Raw genomic sequence first — 27487 nt, 5'->3', positions numbered from 1 at the left:
CTTGGTCTGGTGTAAAGAGGGAATGACTCACAATGTGCTCTTTCTAACTCCTGTGCATCCAGGAAGTGCATACCCCTATTAATCCCTCCTACTCTTAAATGTGTAAATGGGAAGCGTGCTGAGATCTGTCACCGTGAGCGAGAAGACTCTGTTGTGATGGAACAAATCCCATGTCACACGGCTGTAATATGCTCTCCTTCGTGGCTTTACAGATTGAACATTCGGGTCCCCCCAAATTCATATGTTGAAACACTAATCCTGAATGTGATGACTGTAGGAGGTTGGGGCCTTTGAGAGGTGATTAGGTCATGAGGGTGGAGCACCCATGAATAGGATTAGTGCCCTTATAAAAGGGACCCCAGAGAGGTCCCTTGACCCTTCTCCATGTAAGGACGGAGTGAGAAGATGGCCATCTGTGAACCAGCAAGCAGGCTCTCACGAGAACCTGACCGTGCTGCACTCTGATCTTGAACTTCCACCCTTCAGGGCTGTGATAAATAAATTTCTGTTGTTTATAAGCCACCCAATATATGGTACTTTCTTATAGCAGCCTGAACTAAGCCTAGATTGTACAAACGGACTTTGCAGATGGCACTAAATAGATGGTCAGAATTAGGATTCTGTCTCTGCAGAATGGAATAACGTGAAACCAACTAAGGGGTATAAGGGTTAAATCTATGGCCTTTTGCCATTCATTCATTTATTCACCAATTCATTTATTCAAACATTTTTTATGTTTGCCAAGCACTGCATGAGTAGAGAAAATCTGGGCTAAAAGATAACTATCACAATAATAAAACTTCATATATTTGGACCCCTTTAGTTAACAATTTGAGACTCATTTGGAAAGTATGTAAAATTTAACACTGAAATAAATACTTACTAAGCCAAAGAGTAACATAAATATAGTCACAGAAGAATGCACTTCTATGCATTACAGTAAATTACAGTAGGACTGTAATTTCCAAGGACTCCCCACTTTAGAGGTACCTTTAGAAGCACACAAAGAAAACACATTAAAAACAGACCACTCTTAAAAATTTGTCTCAGTGTTTGTTAAAGAATTGCCATTAGGCCAGATTTAACCTGATCCTAGTTAGTATCAATCTGTCAAAGTAATAAAACTACATTTCTTAAAGCTTTTCTAGGATTCATACTTCCAAATAAATCAGACCAACGTTTTTTCTGCCACCCTTAGTCATGGTTGGTATTAAAACTTTTCCTGCAGAGTGGCTTTCAGTTAAGGATTAATAGATTTGCTGAGTTTGGAGACCACAGATATCATGCATGAATCTCCAGATTAGATGAGTGCCCCTATCCAGGGCCTTGGAGGACAGTGGCGTGACCTAGGTCCACATCATGGAAGCACTGTAACAATCATCCTGCACCAGCTGGAAACCTCCGTGTCTTTTAGGCAATTAGTCCCTGATGAACAGATGAAGGAAATACAGGCATGAGATAGTTGAACTGCTGGGTCAAGGTCACCCCATGAGGGACTCATGGGAAACTGGGAGCACGGACTGGGCTGTATCTGTTTCAATGTCTGTGACTATTTTCCTCCCATTCCTGGTGATGAGAAACTGCTATTTTTATTGCTAATTTTGATGTTCTTGAGCTTGAGATGGCATTTCTCAGTCATTCCCTCTCTTCCCTTCATTAATGTTTGGCGTATCTATTATATAAAAAAAACACATTCCCCATTAAACAGCAAAAGTATGACATTTATGGAACATTAGCCAGAAAATATGAAACTAAAGCTTTATTCCAAGTTCACTTAAACTGCATCCTTGATAAAATTCAGGATTCTTACAAGAACCAAAAAAAAAAAAAAAAAAAATTAATCTGGACATACTCCTTATTTAAAATCTTGTACACATGGAAACTTCCAAAGGGGAAATAAGAAATAATTAGAGAAACAATCAATCATTCACGTGTCTTTGTTGACATTAAAATATTCTGGCTAATGTCAATCTGATAATGAAAGAGTATCTGTACTCTCCAAAAATGAGGGAGGCTATACTGGTTAGAAATACTGTCAGAAGCAAAAGGAATGCCGAATTTGCTCAACTGCCAAAAGCCTCTGGAAAAAAGCCTCCTTTGTCAAGGCTCTTTTTCGGAGTTACTTCCGCCCTGTTTTCAGTATTCTCCTCCTTTTAAAGCCTCATTCTATTAACAACCAGCACCAGACCACCACATCACGTAGAATCTCACCTGCCCAGTGCCAGGGGTGTGTGTATGTGTATGTGTGTGACAGAGAGAGAGAGAGAGAGAGAGAGAGAGAGAGAGAGAGAGAGAGAGAGAGAGAGTATGTGTGTGTGTGTGTGTGTGTGTGTGTGTGTGTGTGTGTGTGTGTGTGTGTGTGTAGGGGGACAGTGAGGGCAGCCAGGGGGCTTGCCTTCAAGTGACATAACAAATACAGTTAAAAACTGAGATTATATGGCTGTGTATTTATTTATTTGTGGGGTGGGGGGACTCATGGAGATTACTGGTCAAAGGTGCTAAAGATTTCGCAGGCTACTCCTCGGCACCTCTAGGAACCACTGTTTTCTCTGATTCAATCCAGAATTTCACAGATGTGAGTTAAGGCAAAGGCAAAGGAAGCAGCAGGGCAAATGAGAGTGCCCGCAATAGGGTGAGTTGTTGGTGGCAAAGGACCGGAAGTCATACCCTTTTCCCCAAAGGATTTCTGGCTTACACGGAGGACCAGAAGCCAACAGAAATGACTTTGTTGTCTGGGTGTCACGTCTCCTAAATGATTCTGAGTTTCTTCCCTCCCTGTGGTCGGGCTGCCCGTTATGCTTCGAGCTGAGTAACAGGGTGACTGGCAAGGCGATCTAATATTTCAGTGACCCGTTTTCTTTTTCTCAAATGTTTGTAGCTCTTGATATTCCACAGTCTAGGAGCCACTGAACTCTATATCATTACCTACGTTTTGCTTAAAAGTAAACTCTGCCATTTATATCCTTGCAATATGCTTTGTCAGAGGAGACAGTAAAAACAACTCCACCCATTTTGGTAAGAGGTCTGTCAGTAGGAATCTGAATCAGATGCAGCGGACAAGCTGGGGAGGTTCATGCCTCTTAATCACTTCTTGTGCCTTATCTAAGCCGACCTCTCTGCAGCATCCAACACTTGCAGGTACTTGCTCCCTCCTGAAATGGTCCCCCAGTTGGTCTGACAGCGAAACAGCAGCTTGGTTTTCCTCTTGCTCTCTGAGTGACTTTTCTTGGGCTCCTATGTGTAGTCCATTTCTACATTTGCCTGTCTCTGAAAGGGTGACGTTCTTTATTTTTCTGTTCTAGGTCCTCTTCTCTCTGCAGATCTCATTCATTTTCATGGCGCTCGTTACTAACTATAAAGCTGTAGCTCCTAAATTTATTTCGCTCACCGAGATGGAGAGAGTACCTACAAAGCATTTACTGTCAGGCACACGGGAAGGGTTCGTTGTCTTACTCAACTACTTATTGACAGCTTATATGTCCCAGGCCCCATTCTAGCTGCTGCAGATACAGAAGTAAGCAAAGCAGACAAAAATCCCTGCTTGCACGGAGCTTACATTCTAATAAATAGAATATCGTAAGCGAGATAATTAAGTAAAAATAAGGAAAATATATAGTAGTTTAGATAATGCTACATATTATGGGGGAAATATGATGTAGAGAAGGTGGAGAGGGAGTGCTTGGATAGAAAACGCTTGCCCATTAAAACTGGGTGCCCAGGGCTTCCCTGGTGGCGCAGTGGTTGAGAGTCTGCCTGCCGGTGCAGGGGACACGGGTTCGTGCCCCGGTCCGGGAAGATACCACGTGCCGCGGAGCGGCTGGGCCCGTGAGCCGTGGCCGCTGAGCCTGCGCGTCCGGAGCCTGCGCTCCGCAATGGGAGAGGCCACAGCAGTGAGAGGCCCGCGTACCGCAAAAAACTGCAAACTGGGTGCCCAGAGGAGTCTGAGTGCAAGGATGATGTGTTGAGCAAAGATCCAAAGGAGACAGAGAGCGAACTGTGGTGATTCCTGATGAGAGTGTTCCAGACGGGAGGGAGGCAAATGCAAAGACTCAACAATGAGTAACTATAACGTGTTAGCTCTTAGGTTTCTCTCCCGAGGTCCAGCCTCTAATTAGACACCTCCTCTAGATGTTCCTGGGGCACCTGAAACTCAACAGGTCTTCAGATAGACGGATGATCATCAGCCTGTTTGTGGCGCCCTCCCCCGCGATCCCTGCCTGGGGGTCAACAGAACCGTCATCACTCACCACTTGAGGCTGAAACCCAGGGCAGCCTCAGCTCCCTCCTGCCCCTCCCCTCTATGGAACTAGTTGCAATTTCTTTATTTTTTTTTTGCGGTGCGCGGGCCTCTCACTAATGTGGCCTCTCCCGTTGCAGAGCAGAGGCCCCGGACGAGCAGGCGCAGCGGCCATGGCTCACGGGCCCAGCCACCCCGCGGCACGTGGGATCCTCCCGGACCGGGGCACGAACCCGCGTCCCCTGCATCGGCAGGCGGACTCTCAACCACTGCGCCACCAGGGAAGCCCGCAATTTCTTAATGAAGTAATTTCAGATTTACATTTGGCTTTAAATTTGCTTTATCACGTCACCAATTAAGCAAACATAATTTAATTAATAGTCGATGAACAAAATATTGAGATGTATGTCCAAGTACTCGGAAACATAAAGTACTATTCCTCTACTGCGTCGAGGTGCTTGGGAAGATGTGGAGACCAATTCTCCCCCAGGATATATATAAAGGCCCATCTATTACCCTAACTCTTACGTCATGAAGCTACCTACCCAGCGATTATCGAGCACATCCTCTTGTGTCCTTCAGTTGTATTTTTCATAAAACCAAGGCCTGGAGAGTCGAACTAGTCTGCCAGAGGTTATGCAAATAGCAAATAGTAGGGTCTGGATCAGAGCCCAGGCGGGGTGATGCCCAGGTGCTCTGTACCAGCAACGCCCTCCCGGCCAGGTGCCCGCTGGGATCAGGAAAGCACGACGGGAGGCAAGCAGGGAGAGAGACCGCAGTGTGGCCCTGGAAGGAGGGCTGTGCTCATGCCACAGGCCGCTTCCCTCCTGTCCCTCTTTAGGAAAGCGTGATCGTGGTATCTCACGCATACTTTATTTTTTAAAAGTTGTAAAAAGGAAGTAAAGGTGGCAAACAAATAACAGACATAGTCAAAAATGTTGAAGCGCCCCCCCAAATTGGGACAGAAGCTGGTATCCTGGGCGAGCACAGTAAATTCCTGGGAGGATAAGTTATCCGCACTCCTCCGTCATTCCGGTCCAGAGGCAAGGGGGGACAAAGCCCCATGGCTTTCAATGACAGAAAGCTTCTTTTCATCTTCCTGTACTAAGTCTGGCAACGTTAATGCCATGTTTAGCCCCGTATTTACCCTCCTGGGAGATCTGCCAAGGGGGTACACCTCTAGCAGACTGGACCCCGTGAAGTCGGAAAATGCTCTTCTGGGCCCAGCTTCTCATCCTAGGGGAAGAAGGAACACCCGCATGTAGGCAGCTTCCAAGGCGTTCTAAAACCCTGCCTTAGTTTTCAAGCATGCATCAACCTGCTAGACTGTGCAGATAATTTTATGGGCTCAGGTGAAAAGTGAGGCAGGAAGCTGACAGCATCCAATGTAACAGGAAGGAGGAGGAGGTGGGGAGAGGGCACCAGCAGGAGACGAACAGCCAGCACAGGTCAGGTCCTCTGGACTCCTCAGCAAATGTGGTCCCAGGGTCAATGCAAATGCTGTGTCCAGCTCCCTCATCGCAGCTTTTATCTGTTTCCCAAACAGAAAATAAAAACCCTGGGCCATGACAGCCCAGTGCAGCGCACATCAGGTGTCCTATAGAGACGTTCCTGCAGGCTTGAAATTAGCATCGCTTTTAAGATACCTCTATTCACAGCACCAGTTTTGGCTTCCTAGACCATTTTCTTTAGACTTCATAAAAGCAAATAAACAATCAGGGGAAATGACACGGGGCACCAAACATTCTGTCCCAGGCTTATGTGCACGGACCCTTGTCTCTCTGTAAATTGGAACCATAGTGTAAAGATCACAGAGTTATCAAATGGGCAGGAGAAACAGCACATCCACAACCCAATCATCCCACTAGACTTAAATAAATCAGCTTTATTTTTGACTGTGATGTAAACCCTTGTGAAAAATATAGAAAAGCTTTCAAACAGGCTTTTATGACACTAACTCAACCCATTTGTTACCCTAAACATTGTCATATTGATCCAGAAATAACAATAATCTCTACAGTTCAGGACCTACTTGTTTAAAAATAATTTTGACAGATTATTTTGAAAATCATCTGTCTCTCTCTCATCTGTCTCTCTGCATGTCGCGTTAAGATTAAGTTAGCCATTGTGCTTTCAACGGGAAAAAGCACTTGCTGAACTATTAATACTCTAAAAGTGTAAGTAGAATGCTTAAATTGCCTGGAAAAAACCAATCTCTTCCTTAAAGACCGTTTACATACCGAAAATGCACATATAAAGTCGATGTGCTATCTAGAAATAATTTTAATTTGTACGTTAAGTCAAATACACTTGGTTAACCTAATTTAAATCACTGTGTAAAGTTGGAATAAATTAAAATGTTGTCTCTTTCAGAACCTTAAAATTGAGACGGGCTTTTCCTCCTAATTATGATTAATTAGTGAGGCTTTATGGTAACAATACATCACAGGGAAGCTTCTAGTTTCATGGGTGGTTAATGCGATTCTAATCAGGATTGCTGACCTAATGCTTGAGGAAGGATTGGCTGCTTCCGGAAGGACCCATTAATGACTTAGGAAAACAGATGTGCCACTGAGCAATGCTAGTCATGCCAAGGACAGAGTATCCCTGCTTATTCCTCCATGCTTTTTAATAAAACCAAGGACAAACATTGACCCAGGAGCACTGGATAAACAACCAAACAGCTTAGAGTATCCTCAGAGTTTGAAAAAGCCTGCACAGCCAACAGCCAATACCAGTACAATGAGCCCGTTTTCATCTCTCACCCTGCTAGCCAGAACTGAAACACCTACAAGAAGCCTTAAACAAAAATAAGAAAGGTAGAGAAGGCCTTGGAAATCCAGATATTTAATTAGGGATCCTTTGGTTGTACGCAACAAAAACCCACTGACGCTAGCTTAAGCGAAAAGATTTAAAAGATGCGGCAACATTTCATAGAAGACACAGAGATGCATGGAAGGACCACAGGAGAGTCTGGACTCAGCAGTCTCATCTGTCTCTGCCTCTCTCCAAGTCTCTTTATTTTTTTTTCTCCCTGTAAACTGTTTTTCTCTGATTCTCTATGCACTGGGCCAACCTTGGATGTGCCAGGATATTTTGGTCTAAGTACCAACAGAAACTTCCTATCATCTCTCAGATCCAGTTCCAAATTTTCCGCAGAGATTATCTGTTATATCAGTGTTCCATTTCAGTAGTGTCACCTATAGTCTGGCACTGGGGATGCGGATATTACTATAGACGTCGGGGCCACGTCTGTGGGTGATGAGGATGTAGATGTGAGCCGTGCCACCATCCCCAAAGTTATCTATGAACAGTGTCAGGAGTGGCACGCCCCTTTGCAAAAGATCAATCTGGGTGCAAGAAGATGTTCTATCAAGGAATGGGTAATCTCTTATCCAACAGCAACCACAGATCTTTTACAGGAAGCCTGTTTCAGTATTTCAAAGGAATAGGAGTAATCAGATACCTTATTTGTATTTAAATAGGCTTACCGTATTTCCTTTCAATGACAATATGATACCATGAAGGGGAAAATGGTATTATGCCATATTTTTTCTGAGGGAAAAGGAGACAGTTATCCTGCTCATACAGAGAGAAAATAGTAAGAGGCGGTCATTTGATAAAACAGTGGATCAGGAGAGCTTAATGGTGTGGACAGGAAGTGCCCAAGCCCAGCTCTGGTGCTCAGAGTTGCCTCATGGTCCTACGATAAATTCATATGCCCTCCTTGGGGGTGTAAGTGCCCGCTGCTCTCCCACTGCCCCTACACAATGTCTCTATTCCAAACCTCACAGTTACACATCCCAGGACACCTCCTCTTCTCTGCCTTTCAGTGTTTGTTTTCTTGACTCACGTCTCTTTCATCGTTGTCTTTTCCCACAATCCCTGCACATTATGGACACGACAAATGCCTTCCTGAATCAGTCCATCAAAGGAGGGATGAAGGGGGTTAACATAACCCTCCGGTGTGTTCCACAGGCAAGAGGACCCCAAGTGCCATGGCACTGACCCACACTCTCATGGAACAAGAAAGCCATGGAAGGAAACTTACAAACCAATGATCTACTGTGCCCTGCCTCCTACTCGAGAAAACTGGGGTTCAGAGAAGGTCACTCAGCTAGTCGTAGGAAACACCAATGTTAGAGCCCAGGTACTTGCCCACACATTGGCATTGCTGGCGAATGTCCAATGTGAAGATTCTCACAGGAGAGAAAAATAGTTCGTTCAAAGTAAATAGAGTTGGCTTTTGCTGGGGAGAATCCTAGAAAGTTGCCAGTCTAATATGTTAAAGCTGCATAGCGAATTCCCTGGCGGTCTGGGTTCTATCCCTGGTTGGGGAACTAAAATCCCACAAGCTGCATGGCACGGCCAAAAAAAAGAAAAAAGCAAACGTCCCTTCTACAGGTGGCCTTACTTCTCAGGGTCCCCAGAGGACGGCTCTATCCGGGCTTCCTCTCTGTACTAGGGGCCAGCCCCCAAACCCCAAGGCCCAGTTCAATTCCTTGGGCCAAATTCTTCCCTAAATAATGCTTCTTCCCTTGACCCTCATAGTCCTTTACATCTGAATCTCCTTTAAATAGTATTTTTACGATCAATTTTTAAATAGTAGTTTCAACTTATTATATCTGAGAGTATAATAGCATCCTTTAAAAAAATTTCTGAACTCACAAGATTTCAAGTCTCTCTACCTCTTTTCTAGTATTCTCTTAGCATAATAAGGAGAACAGGCTTTTATTGTATGTTATTGGTTAGGACAGGAGAGAGCAAGGGAGAGAGGGCCCTGAGTTTGGGTTGCAACTCTCCAACTTTTGAGACCTCTCAATAAGGCACTTAACTTTTCTAAGCTTCAGTTTCCTCATTGTAAAGGGGGACTGTTAGGGAGGTTGAAAGAGCTGCTCTGTACACTTGAAAGCGAATGTGATTCCTACAAGCAGAAGTTCCCCAAGAGAGTGAAAGAAAAGATTCACCTGCCCCGGATCCTGTCCCTCTTTGTTGGGTTTACTTACTCTCCATCTGTGTTCTTTTTTTTTTTTTTTTTAATATTCTTTCCCATTATGGTTTATCAGAGGATACTGAACACAATTCTCTGTGTTATACAGTAGGACCTTGTTGTTTATCCATTCTCTATATATAAGTTTACATCTGCTAATCCCAACCTCCCACTCCATCCCTCCCCCAGACCCCTCCCCCTTGGCAACCACCAGTCTGTTCTCTATGTTGGTGAGTCTGTTTCCGTTTCACAGATGAGTTCATTTGTGTCATATTTTAGATTCCACATATAAGTGATATCATATGGTATTTGTCTTTCTCTTTCTGACTTACTTCTCTTAGTGTGATAATCTCTAGTTGCATCCACGTTGCTGCAAATGGCATTATTTTGTTCTTTTTTATGGCTGAGTAGTATTCCATTGTATATATGTACCACATCTTCTTTACCCATTCATCTATTGATGGATATTTAGGTTGTTTCCATTTCTTAGCTATTGTGAATAGTGCTGCTATGAACATAGAGGTGCATGTATCTTTCTGAATTATAGTTTTGTCTGGATATATGCCCAGGAGTGGGATTGCTGGATATCTAGTAATTCTATTTTTAGTTGTCTGTGTTCTTAATCTCCATCTCCCAATCCTCCAAAGTGCTTCCAAAGTTACCTTGATATCATAAATTTGTCACTCACCCCCTCTTCCAGGTCCTGCTGAATTATCAGTGTTTGAAGCACAGCTACGGCTTCTGTGGTGGTGGCTACTTAATAATGACACTTGTCATTTGACCTTTGAATGACTTAATGATCCTTGAAGCTATTTGACCACATTTGTCAGGAAGCACACTGTGCCCCTCAATGAATCTTACAAAGGTAACATGTTACTGAGAACCTCAGATTAAACTAAACATCTCAATAGCAGCACACAAATGATCGTGTTATTATGATTTATGTTTACCTAATACATTTAGGAAAGAACAATGTTTATTTCTTCTTTCCTGGTGAATTGACCAATCTTCCACTTAGGATGTCTGTACTAAATTAGTGCTTCTCAAGATATCTCTCCTCTGGAATTGGATTTTATTATTAAAACATTTTCCCTTTTTGTTTTTCAGTAACGTTCATAAAAAGTAATGCTGAGGAAGTACTTCTGAATCAAGGATTCTGTCTGCTGAGTTAAAAGATGGTGAAATAATAAGCAAAATAATATTCTATTATTTTTGTCATTTTCCAAATATATTTTCCTTATCTTGCTTCTCTCTCTCCTTCTGTGCCATACTCCCCCATTCCTTCCTCAAGGCTCACCACATTTCCCCCTACATTCTGATGATGATGGGGAATAATGCCTTTTCAGGGTCATTGCTGCAGTCATGGTTCACATTTGGTCATCTGGTAACTGATGGCATTTAGTTAACCATTCAGCACGGTGTAAATATGCTCTTCATCTTGTGTAAATCCACACCAGGATGTATGTACAATACTTGATCTTTTACTCACTTTTTGGCATTAGAAGATCAACAAAGCAGAAATGTGACTTCCCAAAACGTGTGCTTCAAAATCAGAAATCATTAAGCAAGGTGTCTATTTAACAAAATATTGCTATAAAGAAAGATTTTTAAATGCCCCCTCTTCTCTATTTTTGCTGATTTCACTAAGCAATTAAGGGTCAGATCTGGAGAAACACTGAGATAACCTGAGTACAAGTGGAAAGAGGGAAGTTAGCCTTAGGATGAAGAATGCTTAGTATATGATGTCCAGCTGGGTAGAGTTCTTTTTGTTTTTGTTTTTTTTAAAATACATTTATTTATTTTACGCTGCACTGGGTCTTCATTGCTGCACGCGGGCTTTCTCTAGTTGTGGAGAGCAGGGGCTACTCTTCATTGAGGTGCGCGCTCTTCTCATTGTGGTAGCTTCTCTTGGTGCGCGGGCTCTAGGCACGTGGGCTTCAGTAGCTGTGGCTCGAAGGCTCTAGAGTGCAGGCTCAGTAGTTGTGGCACACGGGCTTAGCTGCTCTGTGGCCTGTGGGATCTTCCCAAGCCAGGGATTGAACCTATGTCCCCTGCACTGGCAGGCAGATTCTTAACCACTGTGCCACCAGGGAAGTCCCTCGGTACAGTTTTATATGTATAAATGAACCAGTGAGTATAAAAGTACTTATCAAACCACTTTTTTTCCCCCAATGAAGGTTTTACAAACAAAACTTGCAATATTTTGTGTACTCCTGATTCACAAATAGAGGATTACATAATCATCTGCACAGTTTTTAGAATTTCTAGCTGTTTAGATGGATAACTGGAAAAGAAACAATATCTCAGTAATTGGGGATTATACATTAAGGGAAGTTCTAATTCCCTCAGTGATGGTACAGAGTTCCCTTTAATCGGTTTCAATCAGTATGCTAACACATATAGTGATTTATTTAGTAGATATAGTATCTACTTTCTCGAATACTCAAGACATGATGATTATAGCAATATCCTTACAAATATTAACAAGACTTCAATGTCATTCAAGCAACATGACTACTTGTTGAATTCCATAGAGACATGCTTTCAGTGATGCATATACATGCCCTGAGTATAAGACAATTTATATTCATTCTAGAATTCCATTTTCTAATGCCCATTTGCATAGTGTTCTCTATATAGTTTCCCCTTTTTTCAACCTTTCTCTCATCTGATAGTATGCAAATGGAAATGAGTTGAAAACACTTTCAGCAAAACTTGAACAAATTAGCACTGATGTTCCTTCCCCTGCCCTCATGGGAAAACAGGTGGTAGCTCTTACACTTTACATTGAGTTTTAACTATTGTGTTTCTGCTTGGGTCAAAAAGCAAGATGTGGCCAGAAAACACACACCTCTCAAATGTATTTGGCCCAATTATAACAAGAACTAGTAACCAGAAACTTACATGTTAATGTATTATCCATAGACATATCTACAGAGGACACATTTTATTAAAATTAATGAACTGCTGTATACCATTCTATCAACTGCTGTTTGATCATAACCCTCCATAGATATAAAAATTAAATAATTATTTATCATAATTTTTCTGTCTAGGTGTGGTGGTGTTTTCTTCTTAATGCATCTTTCTTAAGAATTGTTGGGTTTCTTGACTTCAGATATTAATGTCTTTTGATCAGCTCTGGAATATTCTCAGCCATTATCTTTTCAAGTAATGCATCTCTCTTAGTCTCCATATGGTCTTCTTCTGGACATCCAATTAGACTTATGTTGGACCTCCTCACTCTATTGTTTGTATTTTTAACCCTTATTTCATATTTTCCATCGTTTTGTCTCTCAGTGGTGTATTATTAGGAATTTTAAAAGTCTATCATGCTAGTGAGCCATTTAACAAGTCCACTGAGTTTTTTCTTTAGTTATTATATTTTTCATTCCTAGAAAATCTATTGTTCAAATGTTACAGGTCAATATTGTTAGAATCTATTCTTTCAATATATAAAATACTCTTATTTCATAGTCTATATCTGATCATTCTAATATTGGCAATTTATGTAGATTTTGAAATTCTGCATTCTTTTCCCTTTCTGACTCTTATTTATGGTCACTTGTTCCTTTACAGATTTTGTGAATTTTTAGTGGGGGCTCATGTTTTTGGACTTTTACCTGTGGGAATTCTTAGATACCTGGATATAAAGTGTCTTTTTTCCAAGATAATTTTTGTCTTCTGACACTAGGCAGCTGGGGACACTGCCAGTCTGGTTCTATTACATAATACTTTTGGCTTTTTTGGGGGGTGGGGGAGAGGATTTGGACTTTTCCCTACTCCACAATAATATAACTTTAGGCCCCAAGACTATGTGAGTGAAGACACAAGGTCAGACATACTCAGGACATTCCTTTCTTTCATTCTTCTCCACACAGAGCTGAGGTTGAGTCAAGAGTTTTCTTCAAGGGTCCCCCTCTGGTATTTTCCTTGTTCATCCACTGATGGTGTCAACCTGATTTTGTAGAGGTTATGACTCTACCACTTTTCTACCACTCTACCATTATAACTACCACTTTTCTTGGCACTCAGTATTTACTTCTTCTCCATTGGAGGTGTCTATTAAAATCTCCTGGGCCACAAGGGATGGACAGACACCATTACAGCAAATGATGGGTCTGGCTTTCAGTTATTGCTTTGCATTGAAGCTTTCTTGTTTTTGTTTCTTGACCTCTGAGAAATTCCTTTGTTTTCCTGTCAGGTTAACCAGGCATTACAAAAGATATATATGGTATTTTTAAAAAATCGGTGTTTTTAGCTTTGTTCTCCTGGGAGGGCATTCTCTGAACATCTGTTATGTACTATTTCCATTATTATTTGTTGTTGATTCTTCTAGTTACAGCTATTTAAAAATCTTTGTGAAATTAATAGATAGGGAGCAAATAGAACAGATTTGAGGTTTTCCTAGTGTATTATCTTTAAATATTCAAGACACGTCCTCACAAATCTTGAAGAATGAAAATAGATGTTTCACCATAAAAAAATTCACATTATGTTGTGCTAGAAATTGAAGTAGCAAATGAACCCTCACCTTCGGAGAAAGAAGTTCATAATCAAAAAACAGAAAACACTACTCTCAGGGATATATGAAGAATAGCCAGCCAAATAGTAATAAGCCATATTAAATAATTCTGTGATATAAATATTAAATTGTAAATAAGAATGAAATGATGTTGAAAGTCTCTTAATGGCTCCCCACTGCTGAATCTTTTTTCTTAAAGTGTAATAGGGACACCCCCGTGATATGTAATAGGCTTTTGTGGATACCTAAAGCTATAAGTTAAACACAGTCGAAAACATTTTAATGCTGATGGTAATTCAGTTAAATATGATGTTACATTAAATGTAACATGGGGGAATTCCCTGGCGGTCCAGTTGTTACGACTTTGCCTTGCAATGCAGGGGGTGCAGGTTCGATCCCTGGTCGGGGAGCTAAGATCCCACATGCCTCGTGGCCAAAAAACCAATACATAAAACAGAAGCAATATTGTAACAAATTCAATAAAGACTTTAAAAATGGTCCACATCAAAAAAAAAAAATCTTCAAAAAAAATATAGCACGGTCTAGAGTTCAGGCTTGCATAATTTTAAATATAAAACATTTCAAAGAAAATTCCTACTTGGGGTATTTGTTTGTATCCACAGATGGGGGCATGAATGCATTTGCTTTGTTGAGAGAGATTGTTTAGAATACTCTGGCCTGGAGTTCTAAAAGAACGTTCTCAAGTTGGTGTACACTAGCCTTAAGATTTTGGTCCTACCCCTGTCCCTGTGTTGACCCTTGAATGCTGGGGTGCTCTGGAGTCCTGGGCCACCTTCTCTTCTCAGACATGGGCTACAGTCTCTCTTCTATATCCTCCATAGGTGATTTCACCCAGTCTCATGGCTTTAAATAATATTTATATATTGGTGATCCACTTTTCTGTATCAGCAGCCCCTGCCCTGCCCTGATCTCTAGATCCATGTTTCTAATTTCCTTTCTGGCATTGTCTCTTGAATACTGACTAGTCGGTCCACATTCATATCACAAACAGAACTTTTGACTTTCTCAGTTCCTTGCCTTGCTTCCCATTACTCTGTGACTTTGCCTTGTTTACTGTTTAGCACAGAACCCACTTTATAAAGTAAACCCTGTGGAACCACAGCCTTCATGTATCACGGCCTTCAAGTTGGTTACAGCGTAGAAGAACACCTGACAAATAGTAGGGGCCCAATAATTGTTCACCGAAGGAATGGAAATATGAACATCTTTTTCTCTTCTGAAATCATTCCAAATAGCCCTCTCCCTCCCTCCATCTCTTTTCCCCCCAGTTCTGTTTTACTCTATCAACACTGGTCTACTTTGCCATTTTATAAATGCAATGTGGTCTTTTATAATCCTTTCTTCCTTACCTGGTAAACTCCTATTACCTGGGGGAAGTAGCCTGCTCTGCTTTTTCCATGCACTCATTTCAAAGTTGTATATAAACCTATTCAGAGAATTCTATTTAGATCAGATAACCTGGATATCTCAATATGATCTTCCTCAAAGTCAATAACCATGTTTAAGTTTTGTTTTGTTTGTTTTTTAATTTTCTAGTATTTAGCACAATGCCAGACATACAGTAGATAGTGAGTTATTTTTTTAGGTGAGTAAAGGGATTGTAGCAATTATATTATCAGAAAACAACCTAATTACCAAGATCAAGTATTAAAATACTGGCTTAAAAAAGTCTATCTATCTAACATATATTCAAATGGAACTTCCTAAGTTTATTAATTTCAAATTAATGAATACATATAATATACCAGCATATTATACATATTCATAATGCATATGATAAGCATATGCAGATATAAGCATACTATGATAAGCATCTCAAATATAAGGATAATATTCCACGGTCTGAATAAATACTTATGTTTAAAAAATTCATTTCCTTTAAAGTCTAACTTGTGTATTTGTAAAGATGAATTGTCAAGAAGTACAAAATATAACAAAAATTCTATTCTTGACAGATAACATTCAACTGAAATTTCTTCTATAAGAAAGGATTCTTTATTTGTTTGTGGTTTTCTCTAGTTTATTTTGGTAATGTAAATGCACACTTTGGAAACTTGGAAAATAAAATGAACCTGAACCCATTTGAGACTTTTTTCCTGTTGCAAAAAGGCGGGAAAAAAACACAGAGGTAGAGTTTTTGACTTAATTTAAGACCCTAGAGATGATTAACTCAAGAAGCCATAATAGTTAACCAGGTGTAGCAGTATCACCAAGAAGGTCTTTCTTCTGTGTAGGTTTTCAAATTCCCAGACAGTCATCCTACCCATATCTGGCTATGAGCTAAGATGTTTGGTATTATGTGATTATAGAAGAGATAAGTGCCTTGTAGGCAGACAGACAAGTAGAGATTCATGGTAGTTTGCTCCTAAATGGCCATGATCAATGAAACTATTCTTAAGAACACATATGGCATATAATGATATACAGAGATGATTTATTAGCTTGGAAGAATTTTTATAACTATATCCCCAAATAGCAAGGTAACCACAAACTCTTTCATCTATATTAATTCTGATTTTTTTTCAAATGGCCAAATTCTGATTGCTTAAATAAACCCAATGGAATAGAAGGATTTTGAAGATAATCTGGCTCATTAGACCTGACAACTCAAAGTTAGAAGCAATATACACAACAAAGTAAAAATCTGAGTATACGGAATGAAAGTGAAGAAGTAGCTCAGGCAGTAAAATATTCTATTGAGGTTGGCAAATTTCTCATTTGTGATTGTATACAATCTCTTAAGCTTTTTATAGAAGAAAAACTTCACTGGGACACAGATCTGAATTTTGGAAGTTACTGAATAATACAGAATTTAGAAAAAGATTTGTAAAAATAGTTTGTTACTTTAGGTTTCAACTCTAGCTAAAGGAGAGACAGAAAATCATTTTATGATTTTCTAACTTTACCAAGCTAAGAAATATATTTCTTTATCAGGTTCATTAGAGATAAGCAACCAAACATAAACATAATAAGAGACAGTGCTCACAACTTTTCAGTATTAAATGAGCTCTGATTATAAGTTAATTACATATATAATATCCAATAAAAGAATTAGCACAACCATTGCCCATTCGTTGCCCAGTAATCTTGAACTTGGAAGAAGCAAGTAACAGAGAACTAGGAGTGTAGGTTGCATAGCACAAGAGATGTTACATATCAGAGGTCAAAAGGAGTCCATGTCAAGGAAGCAAACATTTGAAGGGAAACTTCATGATGTTCTAGTGGTTTTTGCCTTTTCCATGTAGGCTAAAGGAAAGGGAAAAAAGCACTGAGTTGGAAGACATTGGCTCAAACAGTGCTCCTTCAGTCTTGATCAAAAGAAGTAACTCTAGGCTTTTTCCATATGTACCAAAAGAGAGAGATAAATTATTTGATTTTAAAGTTTTTATCCCACTCTAAAGTTCTGAGAGTGTTAATTCTTTTTTTCCTCAGTGGCCTATGCTTCTTTGGTACCGGGGCATTTCATTTTTGATTAGATTTGTGAGTTACTGACCCCTCTAGAATAACCTGACTATGTCAAAGTAACTAATAAGACACAGATTTACTCAAAGAAAACCCCAGGGCTTCCCTGGTGGCGCAGTGGTTGAGAGTCCACCTGCCGATGCAGGGGACACGGGTTCGTGCCCCATTCCGGGAAGATCCCACGTGCCGCGGAGCGGCTGGGCCTGTGAGCCATGGCCGCTGAGCCTGCGCGTCCGGAGCCTGTGCTCCGCAACAGGAGAGGCCACAACAGTGAGGGACCCGCATAATGCAAAAAAAAAAAAAGAAAAAAGAAAACCCCAGATTAATTTTAAGAGGTGGTCTCATACTCCTTTTCTGACATATTACATTTTAACAGCATCAAGTAAGCAAACGAAATATGGGAGTACATGTTATATTTCTTCTCATTTTACTAGGTAGAAGAAGACAAATATAGATAAGGTTAATTAAGGAAAGTAAGGCAAACTCTAGAAGAAATTGTTCATTTTCAATATTCACACAGTCATAGTGCATACTGTGTATGTACTATTTTTTCTACTTGAAGAAAAAATGCCATTAAATACTGGTAAGCAGCATTAAGTATGTTTAGATTTTATTTGTAAAACAACTGTCCAAGGTAGGCCATGTGAGTTTCAATAATAGGTTGGAGAGAGACTTACTGAGCTATACAGATGTGCAATGCATGACTCTGGACTGAACGGTATCAATAAAGAGCCAAAAGTATGATTTCTGTAACTGTGTGAGCATGTTACCACTGCCTTGTTGAAGAATTACTGTGTACTTGACCTCAAGTCTCTTCTAAAGTGAGAAGTGTTGTTGGTCACAAAGGCAACCAGATAAAGGACATACACGATCGTTACAAAACCACTTCTGCTTCTGGCAAGTACTAGACAAAGTACAGGCCCTACCAGTGGTTGATGACTGTTCACTGGTATTATCAGCTTGTTACACATAAAAGCAGTCCGTTGAGGACAACTTTTAGCAACACTGCCTACCTATAGACATGATTACCTTCCACATTACTTCCCTGTGCAAAAGTCTGACGTACAAGGGCTTAATGTCACTGTAGTCATCAGCAGTATCCAGAATGAACTTGAACCCTACTAGAGAGAAGACACACTTGTGCTCCAGTTATTAATCTTTTTGACTTACAGAGGTAGACAATACTGGACACCAGGTATCCAGAGACAGTCTCAGTCGATATGTGCTTTGGCAAATAAGATGCACGTGGGGTTACCCTATGTGCATACAGAAGAGCGTAAGGCATGCAATCAGGGGTTGATCGTGGAGATTTCCTGGTGGGAGTACATGTGTGATATCTGTGAAAAAATACACTTCCACAGCAACTGAAGGTAAACAGAGACCCCGTTGTGCTTGACTTAGAGTATTCACATAGCACATGTGCTCTTGAAAGCTCTGGACACACATTAACTAAGTCATTAATCCTCACCAAGCCTTCACCCCATAAACCACATATTATTTTTCTTTAATGGTTGACGAAACTCAGTCAGGAGAGATAATTGCCTCGCTCAAGGCCACGTAGGTAGCCTGTGTTAGAAAAGAATTAGACTTGAGTGATTTTTGGCCTACAGGCTTGTACTTGGACCACCAGGTCACATGAGATGGAAGAGCCTTTCTAGAATTGTACACAGAGTATTTGTGTTTCTGTGTGTGTGCGCGCACGCACACCCATACACACTCAAGTCTGTAGGCAAGAGTGTACATGTTGGGATTGCAAGGTCCTATATTCAATGCATCCTTTTATGCCTCAATATTCAAAAAACATTTACAGTATTGTGATATATTTATTAACTCTGAAATTTGCTCTCTTCCCTCTTCATTTCTTTGTTTTGTCTGAGAAACAGCAACTCTGGGCAACAAATCTAAAGGCTGAAAACAGAAGAGCATATTCTGAACTACAAAATGTCACCAGACAGTTATTTTCAGGGACCAGTCCATCCAATCTCAAGGTTTTGATTAGTTTTTAATAACTTTTTTGATGAAAGAATTGTTTTTCTGTCTAGAAAGGTGCTTTAGCATAGTGGCGAAGTGTGTAGGTTCATGAGTCAAAAGCGCTAGAAGCAGAATTCTGGTTCTATCTTTTTCTGTCTACCTTACGATCTTGGGAAAATAACTGAAACTCTTTGTCTCAGTTTTATCATCTGCAAACTAGGGATGTCAGAGGATTGTTTTAAAGATTACATGAGATAATATATTGCTAATGTGCTTAGAACTGTGCTGGCCACATAGGATGACCTCAATGAAGGTTGAAGTCTATCATCATCATCATTACAAATGTACAGGAGACAGAAGATATTTTTTCAAATCAAGATAGTGGTCAGTGCTCCTGCCATTTCTGAAAAAAATGCTTTCCTTTATTTAGAAGAGTTAAGAGGCTACATAAATGAATAAAATCAGGACAAGACAATTTGAGGGAATATACCCAAACAGAATTCAGGGGAGTACAGAAAACTTGGGAAGAGATGTCACATTCTCAGATGTTGACTCGTACCCTGATTCTGAACAACACTGTTGGTACATCTCAACATACACTTCAACATTCATCTTCCACGTGGACAGTTTTCATCATGAAGAAAGTTCTTCATGGTGAAAATTAGATATTAATGCTGTTGTCCTAAAGTTTGTTGATTGCCAAGCTTTTCTGTTCTAGGGGCCAATATGGACTATTGGCCCAGAATGCAAAGCACACCAACATCACAGTGATGTTGTTACTCACATCATTAAACTTGGATGAACTGTACCTTCAAGCTGGAACAAAGATAACTACATCAGGAAATAAAGCACACAGATCTACTGCTTATATATAGAAAATAACCACCATGTATTTAGGTCTCAAAATAATCAAAGAAAAGCTTCTTAGAAATTAAAAATATGATGATGATCAAACTTAGAAGATCTGAAAGGTAAGGTAGAAAAAAATCTAGAAAACATAAAAAGACAGAGATAAAAAATATAAGGGAAAAGATAAGTATGAGAAAATTGATACAGCAGAGTTAACAGCCAACTCATAGGAGATCCATAAAGAGAAAAGTAGAGCAAATACAGAGGAAGACATTATCAAAGTAATAATAAAAAAGAATTCCCAGAACTGAAGACTATCACTCTTTAAATTGAAAGGGCTCATAAAATATCCAGTAGAAGTGAATGGGAAGAACCCCACACTTTTAAATACTTCAGAGAAATTTCAGAACATCAAGGATAAAGAGGATATGCTCAAAGCTTCAAGAGAGAGAGAAAAAATCACCTACAAAGGAATGTGTGAACGACATGGGACTTCTCGTCAACACTTCTTGATCCTGAAAGGTTATGGAGAAAAGCCTTTAATATTATGAGGGAAAAATTATTTGGGGTCTAAAATTCTATGCCTGTCCCAACTACTGCTGAAGAGGGAAAAGAGAGTAAGGATATTTTTTGGACATGTAAAAACTTGGAACGTTTACATCCCATTCAGCTCTTCTTAGGAAGTATTTTGGGAATGTGCTCAAGAAGAGAGACCTGTCCAGGGGTTCTGGAAATCAGTCAGGAAAAAGTAGGGCATAAGGATTGAGGGATACAGACAGAAGTATCTGAAAATGAGTTTTATAAACAGGATCAGATCCATTTGTCCTTGGGAGAATCGGAAATGCTGAGGAGAGAAGACTAAAAAGAGTTTTAAGGCTGTAAGAGAAAATGATGACAGCACACTTTTTGGCTTAGCAATGAAAATATTTATGAACTCTTATTACCTATACACTTTATTGATTTTCAACTTTTAGAATTAGCCTACAGATAAACCATGAATTATGATAACGAAAAAATAACTGTTATCAACCTTTTTAATAAGAAAACAAAAGTACAGAAGATAAAATTTAAGAGGTAGAGAGGAGGGCATAGAAAAGAAGTAAAGGAAAAGCTCACTGCACTAATATAAGGAATAAACTAAATGAGAGGCTAACTTTTTTTTTTTTTAAGTTAAAAAGGTACCAGAATACACATACATTACCAAACAAGTTACACAAGGGAAAAAAGGAAGTCAGGTCCATGAGAACTTACACAAAGAGACTAAACTAAACCTTGTGGATCACATGAAATAAACGCTCTAAAGAACGAACACTAAGATCCTATCGCCATGGGTGAGAACACATACCAAGTCAACACAATCTAAGATAGCATGACTATTATTTGGATTTCTTGATCTTATAATAACCACTTTAAGTAAAAGCCTAATACAACATGACTATCCTATAAAGAGAGCCTTAGCCCTGTTCTCCAACAATTAAAGGTTTCTATTGGTTCTGTATGATATGACGAGTGGCCATGAAAAAAAGGATTCTGATTAAAAAGAAAAACAAATATACATTCTGATGAGTATTGTCGTTCCAAATAATCCAGTCCTGCTGCCAACTTCAAAATTCTTGAAGTTTTTCCTTCTGGACAGCCTGGATCTTCCTCTCAGGGAGACTCAAAGGAAATACCACCATATTACCTTTTAATCGGCCCCCAATTTATTTTTTACAAAAACGTGCACTATCTATATGGATCTTGTACCTTGATAATCATTCTTGGTTTCAAATAACTTCTAAGTAACCCCCAAACCAAATTTGTTATTAAAGCAAAACTATTTTCACGCACTAAGTCCATTCAAACCCCATAGGTTGCTGAAAGAAGGTCAGTATTTTGAGTAATCTTCGGGATAAGCATTTAGCCTTAGATTGTTTGTTAAAAAACTCCCTCCCCAGTATACCCGACACAGACACAGATATATATATATATATATAATATAAATGTTTGGACACTCTTCAGATTGAGGAGATTGATATTCCTTTTTAGAAGAATTTTTTAGACTATTATAACATCAAAGAGAACTTTCCTTTTAGGCAGCTGAAGTTCAGCCTATTAAGCATTTTAAAGTCCTTCAGTGCTCACTGTATGTGTCTTTTATAAAGCATTTTGGTTAACGAAATAGTTTTTGTACAAACACTTCATTGATCACAGGGGATAAACCAATAATAAGCCACATTAAGGAAAAAATTTTAAATTTCCAGACAGAAATTTGCATCCTTAAAATAGCACCTGGCACAAAAATGTATAACTGCATGTTCATTGGTAACAGTTTTTAATAGAGAAGACGTCAGGATTAAAATTATACAATGAACATATTTTTTTCTACAAAATAAAAACTTCTATTTATAAGAATGAGTATATTAAAACAATTTTTTATTTTAGTATAAAATCACAGGGCTAAAATATTACATTTTTGAAAGAGAGTTCAAAATGTATTAAAATAACTATTATAAATGTTGTTTAGTGATTGAATATGTGGCTCTTGGTACAGTGAAGGAAATTATGATGATATTTTAAGCTATGATTTCATTGCCCTCTGTGATTACATACACAAAAACAATAGATGGCTTTATTTGGTTGCTCCATTTCTCAATTCCATGTTAAAAACTCAACAATATTCTTGCTCAGTGAAACATTCTAATAATCACCTGAGAAGACTCATTTAAATGCTTCAGGTAAAAACGCTAGCAGAGATTTTTGTCATGCTTGGTCAGGAACCATATCGTTAGATTATCATTTCAGGTACAAATTCATTTTTCAAAGAGACTGCAAAAAACTAAGCATGCAAAAATTCTTTTGCTAGTTAATGATATGTTTTTAGAACATATTATTTCTTTTTCTGTTTCTTTTCATACAGATAAGCAATAAAAAAAGAAACTTAATATGTGTTATTAACTGGATTAATAACTTAATATGTGTATATAACTGGATTAAGAAAGACTGTGAAACACAACCGAGAGTAACATCTCTCATTCTCGAAGAGAAGGGAAAGCAATAAGTTTTTCTTTGATCATTCCTTAATTCACGAAAGAAAGTTCTAATACCTCCATCTTCCTAATTATTGGTTATTTTAGCAAGGCACTCTAGGATTTTAGAAAATGTCACGCTCACATGGATAAGTTTTTGAAACCATAAAGAGTCTTATTCAAGTTACGTGGCAGTATTATTAAGAAAGAAGTTTCTAAGCCCAAACTGACAAAAGCAGCTGATTTAAAACATTACCTTTGTGTGGCGAAGTCTTCCGCTGGGCAGGAGTGGCTGCCGTTTGCACCTGCTGCTGTTTGACCAAATTTCCTTCTCTTCCAGTTTTCAAAATCTCCCCTAAGCTGTTTTTTTTCTGTTTGCTGTTTAAATCATCCCTTCTAGATGTTGGCAGCTTAGAAGCTGCATTAGCAAAGAAAGGTCTAGCCAAGCGAGAGGGTTTGGACATTTTAAACAGCAGAAGAAAAAAAAAAAACAAACAACAATAAAAAGAACCAACCCCAGAATGCTACCTGCTGGGGCAGCAGCTTCTAAAAAATCCTTTGAGCTTCACTTTTCAGCTGCCACAGTTAACAGTATAAAGTACTGCTGGATGGAAAGTGCTAGGCTTGCCACTTGGATTTCTTTTAAACAAAAAGCCATCATGCAGTCACATAGCCCATTTACTTGACCTGTGGAATGTACATGTGTGTTTCGGAGATGCCGGTGACAGTTTGGCAATGGTACATGCTCCAACTCAGAGTGAACGGCAGATGCTGGAAGAGGAAATGTAAAATACACACACACACACACACACACACACACACACACACACACACACACACACACACAACTTCCTAGCACGCACAGACTGGATGACACCGGACAGCTCAAAAGTGGAAAAAGAATGTAAATATCACCCCACCCACTCAGGTACAATATATGCAAATAAGCCAGATGTGCAGGGTTTTTTCTTTTTTTTTTTAACTTCTTTATTGGAGTATAATTGCTTTACAATGGTGTGTTTGTTTCTGCTTTATAACAAAGTGAATCAGCTATACGTATACGTATATCCCCATAGATATGCAGTTTATATTACGATGCAGTGCATACCACATTCAGTTTCCAGGCATTAGTTCAAGCAAATATTTTCTTACTTTAGCACATTTCTATATTATATTCCAAGGGCTGACCATATAATGAATGCCCACCTACAAATTACTTCTGCTGTTTACAGAACTCGTGTAGCACCGTGGAATAGAGAGAAAACAGAAGAATGTAATTTCCATACCTGTTTGGGCTGCCATGGGATACCTACTAATTCATGATAAGGGGAGTTGTGTGTCAGTGAGATGTGGTGTGGTGTGCGTGTGTGCGCGCGTGTGTGTGTATGTGCGAGGTGGGGGGGACGTCTGAGGAAAAGATATAAGTTATCACCTTTTAAAGAGTTTAGACTTCATTCTAATGAACAAATGAATACTTGTAATTACCATGTTTTCTGTAAGACCAATAGTAGCGATATAAAAACAAAGTGTGCTCAAGGGGTCATATTTTCTGAGGCTGAAGACATTCCTTCCACCAACTGAACACACAGCCTGTATCAGGGGCACACAACCCTTTCCCCACTAAGGGCAACCATTTTCCTCTTAGTTTCCCATGTCAGCGATTTTTATGACTGGGGTTAAGCTGTTTCCAACCTCAATTATTCTGCTTTCCCTTAGGGAGAGTCTACACAAACTCTCTATGAACTATAAAAAGATTCTGGGAATATGTGATCACACTACTTCACTCCCAGTGTAAATACCGTGCTATTCCCCATTCATAGTTGATTAATGCTCAGCTACTTATCACTTTTCAGAGGCAGAATTATGAGCTGGGAAGAGTATAAATTTTGGAATCAATTGGACCTAAAGTTACCTCTAAATTCTAAATGTGGGCCTGGCCCTGGGCAAGGTTTTTTTTTTTCAACAATAAAATTGTATGATAGTAATTTAACCAAAGTGACAAATCTGCACCTTTTCTGTCTGGCACATGATAGCACCCAATAAATGTGAATTTCCTTGTTGTGTCCTTCTAAAAGTTTACAGTTTTAATGATTCCCAACAGGTCTAGCACAGCCTTATAAAATATGAGAGCTACAAAATCAAATCCTTGACCCAGACCAGAGAGACCACTGTAAGATTACATTCCTGATTTCCAACCCGTAGATCTGGGAGAAAGCAATGTGAGAGAAGACCCTTGATAACATGAGAAATGCATCCTGCCAACAAAATGAACTACTCACTACATTTGCAAATACTGTGCTATCATAAAATCCATCTCTTTAAATACCAGAAAGTATAACTACTAAATTTAAGTGACCCCTTTACTCTTTATAATTCTGTCCAAATACGATAGTTCCATGCTCTAATTTATCCACATTATCTTTTACTTCTGCCTGAGAACCACTGCTTTCTTAGGCTCTGTGGGTTTCTTCATTTTCTTCATCAGCACTAGCAGTCAGCTTTTTTTTCAAGAACAGATTTCATAAAGACACTGACTCTGACCACATCATAGACAGTCAAGTGGAGAACGTCAGAGTTGAGACATAGGATCTGGCAGTCAGAAAAGTTCACTCACCAGCCAAGTGACCACTCTTAAGGCCAGGCTCACATTTTAAATCATGCCTCAGAACCATGACCAACAACGATGTACCTTGGACACTGAGGTGTGCAAAGCACATGGCTGCTGAAGACCTATGGTGCACGGCAGCGACTGTAGCCTGGGCAGCTGGCTGGAAGGATAAGGACGAGGAAAGAAGCGTAATGTCATCCTAACACCATTGGAAGCAGGTGGTTTACCTGTGTAACGTGGATAGAAGCATTTCTGAGGAATGGAATTACGGCTCATTACAGTGCACTTTCATTCTCTGGGAAAGCCCAGTATAATTCGACACATTTTATGAAGGAGAGAGAAAACACAAGGTCGACTGTGGAGCAGGCTACTTGTATAGGTGGGGACTGCATTAGTCAGGTTCTCCTGAGGAACAGAACCAATAGGACCCATCTATCTATCCATCTATCTATCTATCTATCTATCTATCTATCTATCTATCTATCTATCTATCTATTATCTATCCATCTATTATCTATCTATTACCTATCTATCTATCTATTATCTATCTATTATCTATCTATCCTTTAAACATATTACACATACACACACATGTACATATATGTGTGTGTATATATAAAAGATATACATCCTATTTATATATATATTTAGATCTATCTATCCATCTATCCTGTTAAACATATATACACACACGTATATACATATGTATATCTGTATATACATAACATATATCCTATTTATATGTATATTTGTATCCAACTATCCTGTTAAACATATACACACATATGTATGTATGTGTGTGTGTATATATATAAAACATACATCCTATTTATATATATGTATTTATATCTATCCTGTTAAATATACACACACATACATGTATGTATATGTGTAGATACATAACAAACATCTTATTTATGTATATATTTTTATCTATCTGTCATTTTCTATTGGGTCTGTTTCTCTGGAGACCCCTGAGAAAAAATATATGTGTATGTGTGTGCGTATATGTATATATATGTACACACACACACACACACACACACACACACACACACATATACAAGTACATCCCTGAGGCTCCCTCCATCTCAGGCCCAGCGGATTCAAATGGCGGAGGACATCCAGGAAGGGTTCCAGGAAATTCACAGACGTGATTCTCAAGCGATTCTCATGCTCAGCAGGCTCTGGAGCCATGCTAGGGCTCCTCCCCTCCGTGTGCCCAGACCAGGCTCTTCTTGGCTGCCCTCCGGGTGCTGCTGCACCTCGGTGGGGAGGGCCACCTGCAGGGCTGTTTGCTCCTTTTGCTCCTTCCATTTTTAGAGACCACCTGTCATGAGCAGCTTACCTGGTGGGTAACCCCTTATGGGGGTTCCAGGGAAACTGTCTGAGAACACCAAACCTATTTCACTTGTCAAGTAATCAGAGTTTCAGTAAACATACTTGGTTTCAGCTGTAATATTTGTCTTACCTTGTCACTCAGACAATAGACTTCACATGTCTGCGGGAAAAATGCATCCATTTAAATAGCATTAGGGAGCTTCCCTGGTGGCGCGGTGGTTAAGGATCTGCCTGCTAATGCTGGGGACTCGGGTTCGAGCCCTGGTCTGGGAAGATCACACACGCCATGGAGCAACTAAGCCTGTGCACCACAACTACTGAAACCCGCGTGCCTAGAGCCCATGCTCTGCAACAAGAGAAGCCTGCATACGGCAACAAAGAGTAGCCCCGGCTCACCACAACTAGAGAAAGCCCGCACGCAGCAACGAAGACCCAACGCAGTCAAAAATAAATTAATTTATTAAAAAACAACAAC

The 27487-nt window shown here is 39.5% G+C and overlaps 1 protein-coding gene across 26 annotated transcripts in view; it reads right to left on the bottom strand.

Annotated features, from left to right (window-relative positions):
• Positions 1-27487, bottom strand: part of KIAA1217 (KIAA1217 ortholog) — a 769974-nt gene that overhangs the window by 436815 nt on the left and 305672 nt on the right. For 14 of the 26 annotated variants that reach the window (XM_067030395.1, XM_059058124.2, XM_067030398.1 and 11 more), the window contains exon 1: positions 23320-23476. The exons of 3 other annotated variants lie outside the window; for them this stretch is intronic. The gene's annotated coding sequence lies outside the window, so the exon portion shown is untranslated. Of the gene's footprint in view, positions 1-23319; positions 23479-27487 lie in introns of those variants that run through there. 9 more of the 26 variants (XM_067030407.1, XM_067030410.1, XM_067030412.1 and 6 more) reach the window with 2 other exon arrangements.

This window comes from Kogia breviceps, chromosome 3 (genome assembly GCF_026419965.1).
Source record: "Kogia breviceps isolate mKogBre1 chromosome 3, mKogBre1 haplotype 1, whole genome shotgun sequence".
NCBI classification, from domain to species: Eukaryota; Metazoa; Chordata; class Mammalia; order Artiodactyla; family Physeteridae; genus Kogia; species Kogia breviceps.
This window is presented reverse-complemented; position numbering and strand designations above follow the sequence as displayed.